Below are 11,111 nucleotides of genomic sequence, written 5' to 3'. Positions count from 1 at the left end.
CACCCCCATGACCTCGCTGCATCTCGCGCCGCTGCTCATGGCCTGCAACCAACCTCCTCCTCCACCGTCAAGTCTGCCGTTCCCCGTCGTACCGTCGCTGGATTTCACGCCCAAGGCCGCCGCCACCTCACCTTCGGCCATGCCTTTGCCTTCCTGTACTGTTGTTCGCTGCACGCCAAGATCACCCCGTGGAGTTTGACAAGTACCACTACGACCCATGTGCGACTATGCGGATTCGCCAAGTACCCCACCGGCAAGACCGACGCCTGAACAAGCACACCGGCTCTGTGGTTTTCGACAAGTCCCTCGACGACCGGCGCTTAGTACCACTACGTTTGCCATGTACGTCTACACCAAGACCAGACCGTCAAGTACCCCGACAACGTGTGTACCTCTACCGTCGACCCCGTGGGCGTCAAGTTCCTCTATGAAACATGTACCACTACGCCCAAGTTCCACTACAAGATGTGCCACTATCGTCATCGTGTACCACTACTTCCACTACCGTCGCGAGAACGACTACTTCCACTACCGTCGAACCCGATCCGCTCCGAAAAGGCACGCTTCGAAGGTATAACCCCGAGACGACGTCCGTGGACCGAATGCATGTGTTGTATGAGATGCACCCTATGTTTGGACCGTGTCCGAATTGTTCCTTGCACGTTCTCCGTAAGCCATGCCACCGACATGTGGGACACCCGGTATCCGGGATCACTCCCCGTCACTCTTGCACGTTTCGCGCACCCACACTTGTTCCTTTGCACCAGCATCTCAATCGAGTTGCCGGGATGTTGCCATGGCACCATTTCCGTTTAACCGCCATGGCACCCTTTTCCTTCCGCCATGGCGACAAATGCCTCATATCATGCTCATGTCAACATTTCCATAAAATTGTTTAAAACTGGCATATGTCATCCGCATCATGATAATAACATTTAAAATGTTTAAAATTTTTGTTTGCTTTAAATTGCTAAATGACATATGGGGATTTTCTGGAATTGTTATTTGTTATTTCCGGCCTCATTTAAACTTGCCTAAATAGATAGTTTTATTATGCTTCACCTCTTGCCATGCTTAACCACAGTTAATTTTGTTGGGTACATAACGGGAGAGAACTAAATAATTGATGTGGTGTTTTGTCAATATGCAACTCGTTGCATATTGAGCTCTGATACGTCTCCGTCGTATCTATAATTTTTGATTGTTCCATGCCAATATTATACAACTTTCATATACTTTTTGGCAACTTTTTATACTATTTTTGGGACTAACATATTGATCCAGTGCCCAGTGCCAGTTCCTGTTTGTTGCATGATTTTGTTTCGCAGAATATCCATATCAAACAGAATCCAAACGGGATAAAAACGGACGGAGAATATTTTTGGAATATTTGGAGAATTCTAGAAGAAAAATCCACGCAAGACAGTGCCCGAGGGAGGCACGAGGCAGGGGGCGCGCCCCACCCCCCTGGGCGCGCCCCTGACCCTCGTGGGCCACCCGTAAGGCGGTTGATGCCCTTCTTCGGCCGCAAGAAAGCTAATTTTTGGTAAAAAAATCATGGCGAAGGTTTCAGTCCAATCGGAGTTACGGATCTCCATATATATACGAAACGGTGAAAGGGCAGCAGGGAGAGCGCAGAAACAGAGAGAGACAGATCCAATCTCGGAGGGGTTCTCGCCCCTCCCACACCATGGAGACCATGGACCAGAGGGGAAACCCTTCTCCCATCTAGGGAGAAGGTCAAGGAATGTGACGTCCGGATAGTTATGCTATAGTAATTCCCTGCTAATGATGCCACGTCACCAGGATTACTGTTGTCGATCTCCCGGTGGTTCAAAAATGATTCAAATTCAAATTTGAAATAAAGTCAAACGGTAAAAGTTTTCAAACTTTAAAACTAAAATGTTCACATTGTTCAATAATTCCCCTGATCATTTGTCATGTTGAACCCAACCTTATTTGAACCACCAATTAAGCCCTAGGAATTTATAAAGTGGTCCAATGGCAAATAAAATAGCCTTTTCGAAATAAGCAAATATTTATACAGTTCCAATTGACCTCAAACTTTGTATGTCATTCCGAAGTATTTAAGTGACAAGTTTCATGATGAATAAAATTCAATTGGTATTTAAAGGAAGTGCAAAACTGTGGTGAATAAAAGAAATCAGAGAATAAATAAAAGCAGAAAAATAAACAAATGGGGGAAACCTAACCACTGTACACTTAAAGCCCAAAGGGCCAGTAGCTAGCCTAGCCCACCAGAAGGTTTCCTCCGACCTCCTCCTGTTCACAGGGGTCGCGCTGGACGCGCCCGCGGCGTCCATGGCCGGATCGGCCACGTGCCGGCCATCGAGCGACGCGCCGAAGTCCTACAAGGTCATCTCGACCCCCCTGCGAACCCTAGCATCCTCACATCTGTCCCCTCGCCTCGCTCTCTCTCCCTCACAGTACCCCCTCCCCATCGCGCCGCAGCCGCCATGACCATCACCGTCGTCGCGGCCGACGACCTCCTCGGCGCCTGAGAATACATCCAGGGGCTCCATCGTCGTCATCTTCTTCACCCTTGACCAAGGGGTCGAGCTAGGAGGCCCCGTTCGCCCGCCATCGCCGTCGTCTCCCTAGCGTACACCTCGTCCGTCGCCAGATGCCGCTGCTCCCGACCATCCCCGACCTCCTCGAGCTCGCCCACCGCCTCAACGTGAGCTCCTCTGCCGATTCCCCACCTTTCCCCTTTGATTTGTCGCCGTTTGCCGTCGTCCCCGAGCTCGGTCGTCCTCGTCCATGGCCGCATTCGAGCTTCCGGGTATGCGCACGCGCTTGCCCGCTCCTGCCGGTGGCCGCGCCCTTGCTGCGCCATGCGCGCACCCACGCTGCTGCTCCCTTGCGCCTGCGCGGGCGTCCGCGCTCCCGCGTCCCCGCCTGCTGTTTTTTCTTGCTGCTGCGTTGTTCTACTGCTCCCTGTCGCCACTGCTGCTGCGCTAGTGCTGCTGCTTGCTGCTTGCTGGCGCAAAGGGTCTGCTCCTCTCTACTAATGATGTTCATGCTAGCCACTACCTTGTTGATGCGTTTTTGCTGCTGCTACTGATGACAATGGCCGCCGTGGCTTGTGCGCCCATGCCTACTGGCCATGGCACCACAGCCGTTGCACATCCACTGGATGTGAGGCCGGCCGTTGCTTAGTTAGATTAGTTTAGCTTAGGATTAAATTGTTGATTACTTAGTGTATAGAGAATGATGTGTGGGACCACCTCGGTTAATTAACATTTTGTTAAACTAAAGTCAATGACAATTTGGACCCGCATACACTGTTTATATATTGACCAGTTAATCTTTGACTGGGTCAAGCCATGCCCACTGGCCCCACTGTCATACACCGTGGCTAGGATAGTACTAGGTAACAGAAGTATATTCTGTTTTTAATTCGAATTAATAAGAAATTCAAAAAATAGTAAACTTTAGAAAATCATATAAAATAATTCGTAACTCGGATGAAAATACTTTGTACATGAAAGTTGCTCAGAACGACGAGACGAATCTGAATACGCAACCTGTTCGCCAGCCACGCGAACCTAGCATAGCGAACCTGCAACATTTCACCTCCGGGTCATCTGTCCGAAAGCGCGAAACACCGGGGATATTTTCCCGGATGTTTCCCCTTTCGCCGGTATCACCTATCCCTACGTTAGGTCACCCCTAGCACAACGTATCGCCGCGTCTTGCTTTGTGTTACATTTGATTGCTCTGTTATTTATTGTGTCCCCCCTCTGTTACTTCTTTCTAGTAGACTTCGAGACCGCTGCCGATGTTCGTGTGTTCGACTACATCGAAGACGACCCCTCCTATTTGCCAGAGCAACCAGGCAAGTCCCCCCCATTGATCACCAGATATCGCCTATTCTTCTCTATATTGCTTGCATTAGAGTAGTGTACCATGTTACTGCTTTTCGTTAATCCTATCCTGATGCATAGCCTGTCCTTGCTACTACTGTTGTTACCTTTACATGCTATCCTACTGCTTAGTATAGGATGCTAGTGTTCCATCAGTGGCCCTACACTTTTGTCCGTCTGCCATGCTATACTACTGGGCCGTGATCGCTTCGGGAGGTGATCACGAGTATATACTATATACTTTATATACATGACACATGTGGTGACTAAAGTCGGGTCGGCTCGTTGAGTACCCGCAAGTGATTCTGATGAGGGGGCTGAAAGGACAGGTGGCTCCATCCCGGTAGAGGTGGGCCTAGGTTCCTGACGGCCCCCGACTGTTACTTTATGGCGGAGCGACAGGGCAGGTTGAGACCACCTAGGAGAGAGGTGGGCCTGGCCCTGGTCGGCGTTCGCGGATACTTAACACGCTTAACAAGATCTTGGTATTTGATCTGAGTCTGGCCATTTGGTCTATACGCACTAACCAACTACGCGGGAACAGTTATGGGCACTCGACGTCGTGGTATCAGCCGAAGCTCCTTTTGACGTCAGCGACTGAATGGCACCCGCCGCATTGGACCGTAAGCTCGCGCTTGTATGAAGGGGGTTAGGTCTGCTTCCGGCCGCGTACGCAACGTGCAGGTGTGCAATGGGCGATGGGCCCAGACCCCTGCGCGCATAGGATTTAGACCGACGCGTTGACCTCTCTGTTGAGCCTAGGTGGGGCTGCGACGTGTTGATCTTCCGCGGCCGGGCATGACCCAGAAAAGTGTGTCCGGCCAAATGGGATCGAGCATGTTGGGTTATGTGGTGCACCCCTGCAGGGAAGTTTATCTATTCGAATAGCCGTGTCCCTCGGTAAAAGGACGACCCGGAGTTGTACCTTGACCTTATGACAACTAGAACCGGATACTTAATAAAATACACCCTTCCAAGTGCCAGATACAACCCGGTGATCGGTCTCTAACAGGGCGACGAGGAGGGGATCGCCGGGTAGGATTATGCTATGCGATGCTACTTGAAGGACTTCAATCTACTCTCTTCTACATGCTGCAAGATGGAGATGCCCAGAAGCGTAGTCTTCGACAGGACTAGCTATCCCCCTCTTATTCTGGCATTCTGCAGTTCAGTCCACTGATATGCCCCTTTACACATATACCCATGCATATGTAGTGTAGCTCCTTGCTTGCGAGTACTTTGGATGAGTACTCACGGTTGTTTTCCTTCCTCTTTTCCCCCTTTCCTTTCTATCTGGTTGTCGCAACCAGATGCTGGAGCCTAGGAGCCAGACGCCACTCTCGACGACGACTCCTACTACACTGGAGGTGCCTACTACTACGTGCAGCCCGCTGACGACGACCAGGAGTAGTTAGGAGGATCCCAGGCAGGAGGCCTGCGCCTCGTTCGATCTGTATCCCAGTTTGTGCTAGCCTTCTTAAGGCAAACTTGTTTAACTTATGTCTATACTCAGATATTGTTGCTTCCGCTGACTCGTCTATGATCGAGCACTTGTATTCGAGCCCTCGAGGCCCCTGGCTTGTATTATGATGCTTGTATGACTTATTTATGTTGTAGAGTTGTGTTGTGATATCTTCCCGTGAGTCCCTGATCTTGATCGTTCACATTTGCGTGCATGATTAGTGTACGGTCAAAACGAGGGCGTCACAAGTTGGTATCAGAGCCAACTGCCTGTAGGAATCCCCCTTTCCAACTCCTTGGCCAAAGTCGAGTCTAGTCATTGAAAAACTTTTACTAACAGGGATGTGTGGCTTACGGGCCCACGTCGCCATTGGGTGGTATTAGGATCTTTTACTCCTTGTCTATACTCTGGGACTCTGATCTCTCTTCTATTCTGGTTAAGTGAATTTTGCTAAATCTAATATTAGGATCTCGTTATCACTTTCACCAGGAGAGCCCCTTATTACTGATGATCGTCTACTGCACGTGAAGACCCTGAAGATACTCTCCGCTGATAACCCGAGAACTTGTGTTCATCGCTTTTGCAATTCCCTTCCATTGATAAACTCCTATGGATAACCACGTATACTCGCCATTCATACAATGTTTCCCCGTTGATCTTGTTATTACAAGATACCCCGAATTTCTCTCCGTTGTTCTGAGAATCCTTTGAGCTTACTGCCTTGCTGTTCCTTGTCACCTGAATACCCCTACGGATAATTCTCGCACTTACCGAGTATCCGCTCGTCCCCAGTTGATTCAAGTAATTCACAAAAGTCTTTGAAATACTATTTGAACTTCCGAAAATCCTGAGCAGCCTATTGCTCTTGAAATTCTTGCTTACTTGCATTATGATTAATCTTAAGTCTCGTAATCTTATTGGCATCTCTTGTCATTACCATTTTGAGTGCGTTGATTCAATTTGTTGCGAATGCTCGCAATCCTCAATCAGATCCTAGAATTCATCCTTCTGGCTCAGACGTCATTTGAAACGTGAGCTGGTTCTCCCCCAATCAAATTGTCGTTGATTGTGCCCTTATGTCTATTCAACTTATCCATCATTTATCAGAGCGTTTGCTTCTGATCCCTTGACTTGGAAAATATAATTCCTTTGCATTTGAGCTTGAATTAGTCAGTTGTTTCTATAATCTGATATCTTTGCATTCTTTTTCCTTCTGAGTGAGTGTCGATACTCACATTAGGTTCCTTGTTGTCCGCGAGACCAATTGCTTGGTTATTATCCGACAGTGTCCTTCATATCCAATAACCTTGAGAGTTTCTCCCCTGATACATAATGCCTTTGGTAAATTGTGTCTTCTGCCTTTGGCAAGTTATATCATATGCCTTTGTCAACCATGCTCTGCTTCGAGCATGTGTTAATTGATCCTAAAGTCCATGGTATATGTTCTAAAATGACCCGATGGGTTGGACCTGTGCCTTCCTTAATCTGTATGAACCCGAAGGTTTTCACGAGTCATACTCTTCTGGTACCTCACCAAGTAGGGTTTCACACTGAAATCATTTTTATTAGAGCAGTGAATGAATGGTCTCACATTGGAGAAGTGGGAGTCGACCTTGAACTTTGTGTTCATGCCCATGGAAATGATGTAGATCGTATCATTAAAGCTTCTCTTCAAATAAATATTTCCTTGGTATAAGTTTATCTTATATCTGGGATCTGGCATTTTGCAATCGTTGTTCCGGCCATGTTGTCCTTTTAAATACCATTTCTCGGACAAGTTGAAGTACTTGTCTGCTGCAGATCCTTGCACCTGTCCAACCCTTACTTTGATCTACCGTCGAGCATTGCACTCTGGTATCTCAAGAATACCACGGAACTACATAACTTCTTATGAGTTCTTCGTCAACTATTATTCTCGCCAATTCCAATTTCCCTCGGGTTCTAAGTTATTAGTCACTCGAGAACACCGTTAAGTGAATCGTTCCGCACTCCGATTCAATAACTCTAAGTAATTTTCGTTGCTTATGATTTAATAACCCTTCAAGTCATTCCTAGCCCGATCGGCTATATCATTATCATGCAACTTTTTAACTGTGCTATCTGGTCCTTCTTTCCGAAGCACAATTTTCGACGATGAGCTAAGCTTACGCCGACTTTCCTCGTCATATCATTTCGCCTTGAACAACAAGCTTGATTCCGAGTTTGTGTGGTATCCGTGGTTTCAATAACTTTTCGCTCCATCCTTCCTTTTGCTTGATGTCGTCGATGAGCGATTATATCTTCATGAAACCTCTTGACAAATGTGTCATGATCATCATCAACATTCCGAGCTCCTCAAGGATATCAATTGAATTCATGATGAGAAATACCATCCTTGCCCTCAATGATTTGTGTTATCATCGACCACTCGATTGCCTTCCGTTCAACACAAACTTGTTCGTGTTTTGTGTCATACCTTGAGATCCTTGCTATCCAGCATTTGTTCTTCTTTACCTTGGAGTATTACCATCTTTTATGTCAAGAATGTCGTGAGAATTTCATCACCTCTTAAGAATTCTTGATGCAGGTGATACCTTTTGCCATATCCGTTCATTACTTGGTCCCCGTGTTATTTCTAACCGGAAAACCGACAATCGAACTATGATGTGCGACTTCAAAACTTCTAGCAACCCTATTGCTTTGAAGTTAATGGTCGATATTTCATTCTTAGACCATTGGTTATCGGATCACCATTCTAACATTGATCATTCTACCTAAGCCCATATTTCGGGTGCGCCTTTCAACCAATGTTTAACTGTGTATGTTTTCCTCGAGCATACATCATTATATCATTTGATATGACAAATGTTATCTCCTTGTTCACGTAGTTGTGGAAATCCGTCTTCTTGGAATTCTTGATGAATTTTTGCTGAGTCCATCAGCCAACCTGTCATTCTCTCCTTGGCTCAATGATGAACTGTTGTTCAGAAATCGCTTCCATAGTTCATTCTCGAGAATCTTACATTGTCATCTCGTCAAATTGTGCTGCACCCGTTCCTTCTTAGGCATCATGAGTCTGAGGTATCCTGACACCAATCAGATCTGAATCTCGGTCAGATATGATGGTTGGAACATTTTCCAAGAGTCACAACATTGGTCTTTATATGGCCCGGTAAGGTGATGACATGCCTAGCACACCTGGCCGGAGGACCTATTGTTATAGTTTCCATCTTAGCAAGGTTAACCATTCTTCCATGAGGAAATTGTAAGACTTATTCTATAAGTTGTTCCTGATGAATCCTTTGTATATCCAAGTCCAACCTTTGCTTGAAGACCATGTCAATGCTATCTCGAAGCATGTCTGTGGTACTCCGATTTTCAACAAGAACATTTGAAGCCCAATGTTAAATGTTTCTTGCTCAATTATCCAAACACCGCTGTATGGGTAATGTCATGAAGTTTCTCTCCCCTTACCTAAAGGGTTTTCTACATTATATATTGCCACAGATATCATGCTCTGCTTGTCCTTGGGAAGGTTATACCCCTGAAATATGTGTTTAAACACATTATCCTTTCCGTGGCTGTTTAATCTGGAAATCACATTTTCCTTTCCATTGTTTTGTTTAAACTTTCTTGTGCACTATATGATCTAAGCAGAAATAATTTCCTGCTTATGTAAGCACCTCGTTGTACAACTCTGTCAGTAAGACCCTGTTACCATTGTTGATGACATTCTGGTAACCACCGATGGACGAGAACTTTGCGTATTGGTCCGCCTCGTTCAACGAGCAGGAAAATGGTTCTCTTCGTCCCTCGCCCTTGGTACCGGCGTTGTTGCCGACATAACTCACAGGCTACCCTCTCACAGGCCTTGCTATCATGACCATGCAAGATGTCACTACCCCTCTTACATTAACCCACATGGTGGGCCCATAGCCCACAGTTCAACAGGATCGAAACCTGACTCTCCTGTACACCATGTTGTCAAAGTTATTCCTCGCGCTTGACTTTGTAAGTAATTCACGGGCCACCTTCCTAGTGATCTATTTTGGTAACAGACGCAATACTTTATCTCGTTGCTCTGGACCCCTTTCGCACTTGGTTTCAGACATTGAACGATTGCCTATCCGATTGAAACTTCTCATGGTACCTTCTTACTTTGCTCTTAATATCTTCTTAAGTTTCAATTCGAGAGATACTTATGCTTCTTCCGCTGAGTTAACCGTCTGACGCTCAATCTCGATAGAATCCATCCTTATAGAGTTTTCCCCTCTTATCCTTTCGTAAGTACGGTGAAGATCCTGAAGGAAGGACGACAACTTCATCGTGATGACCTGAAGCAGAGAAATGAAGACATCAATGTAATGGATCGACCTCTTCGAGAAGAGCAACTAAGGCCGAGAAGATTCGTTAGAATTTGATAACCAAATCTTTTCCCCTTACTCCACCTCTTAAAATCTCGGGACGAGATTTCTTGTAGTGGAGGAGAATTGTGACGTCCGGATAGTTATGCTATAGTAATTCCCTGCTAATGATGCCACGTCACCAGGATTACTGTTGTCGATCTCCCGATGGTTCAAAAACGATTCAAATTCAAATTTGGAATAAAGTCAAACGGTAAAAGTTTTCAAACTTTAAAACTAAAATGTTCACATTGTTCAATAATTCCCCTGATCATTTGTCATGTTGAACCCAACCTTATTTGAACCACCAATTAAGCCCAATGGCAAATAAAATAGCCTTTTCGAAATAAGCAAATATTTATACAGTTCCAATTGACCTCAAACTTTGTATGTCATTCCAAAATATTGTGAAGTATTTAAGTGACAAGTTTCATGATGAATAAAATTCAATTGGTATTTAAAGGAAGTGCAAAACTGTGGTGAATAAAAGAAATCAGAGAATAAAAAAAAGCAGAAAAATAAACAAATGGGGGAAACCTAACTACTGTACACTTAAAGCCCAAAGGGCCAGTAGCTAGCCTAGCCCACCAGGAGGTTTCCACCAACCTCCTCCTGTTCACAGGGGTCGCGCTGGACGCGCCCGCGGCGTCCATGGCCGGATCGGCCACGTGCCGGCCATTGAGCGACGCGCCGACGTCCTACAAGGTCATCTCGACCCCCCTGCGAACCCTAGCATCCTCACATCTGTCCCCTCGCCTCGCTCTCTCTCCCTCATAGTACCCCCTCCCCATCGCGCCGCAGCCGCCATGACCATCACCGTCGTCGCGGCCGACAACCTCCTCGGCGCCTGAGAATACATCCAGGGGCTCCATCATCGTCATCTTCTTCACCCTTGACCAAGGGGTCGAGCTAGGAGGCCCCGTTCGCCCGCCATCGCCGTCGTCTCCCTCGTGTACACCGTCGTCCGTCGCCAGATGCCGCTGCTCCCGACCTCCTCGAGCTCGCCCACCGCCTCAACGTGAGCTCCTCTGCCGATTCCCCACCTTTCCCATTTGATTTGTCGCCGTTTGCCGTCGTCCCCGAGCTCGGTCGTCCTCGTCCATGGCCGCGTTCGAGCTTCCGGGTATGCGCACGCACTTGCTGCTCCTGCCGGTGGCCGCGCCCTTGCTGCGCCATGCGCGCACCCACGCTGCTGCTCCCTTGCGCCTGCGCGGGCGTCCGCGCTCCCGCGTACCCGCCTGCTGTTTTTTCTTGCTGCTGCGTTGTTCTACTGCTCCCTGTCGCCACTGCTGCTGCGCTAGTGCTGCTGCTTGCTGCTTGCTTGCGCAAAGGGTCTGATCCTCTCTACTACTGATATTCATGCTAGCCACTACCTTGTTG

The 11,111-nt window shown here is 47.2% G+C and overlaps 1 long non-coding RNA gene across 1 annotated transcript; it reads left to right on the top strand.

Annotated features, from left to right (window-relative positions):
• The first annotated feature begins 2,391 nt into the window (after window positions 1-2,391).
• LOC141022414 (uncharacterized) lies at window positions 2,392-5,519 on the top strand. The gene is made up of 3 exons (XR_012183712.1): window positions 2,392-2,698; window positions 3,785-3,859; window positions 5,198-5,519. It is a non-coding gene; the product is annotated as an uncharacterized lncRNA (long non-coding RNA).
• Window positions 5,520-11,111: the final 5,592 nt, after the last annotated feature.

The sequence above is a fragment of the Aegilops tauschii genome, chromosome 1 (assembly GCF_002575655.3).
Source record: "Aegilops tauschii subsp. strangulata cultivar AL8/78 chromosome 1, Aet v6.0, whole genome shotgun sequence".
Classification (NCBI taxonomy): Eukaryota; Viridiplantae; Streptophyta; class Magnoliopsida; order Poales; family Poaceae; genus Aegilops; species Aegilops tauschii.
This window is presented reverse-complemented; position numbering and strand designations above follow the sequence as displayed.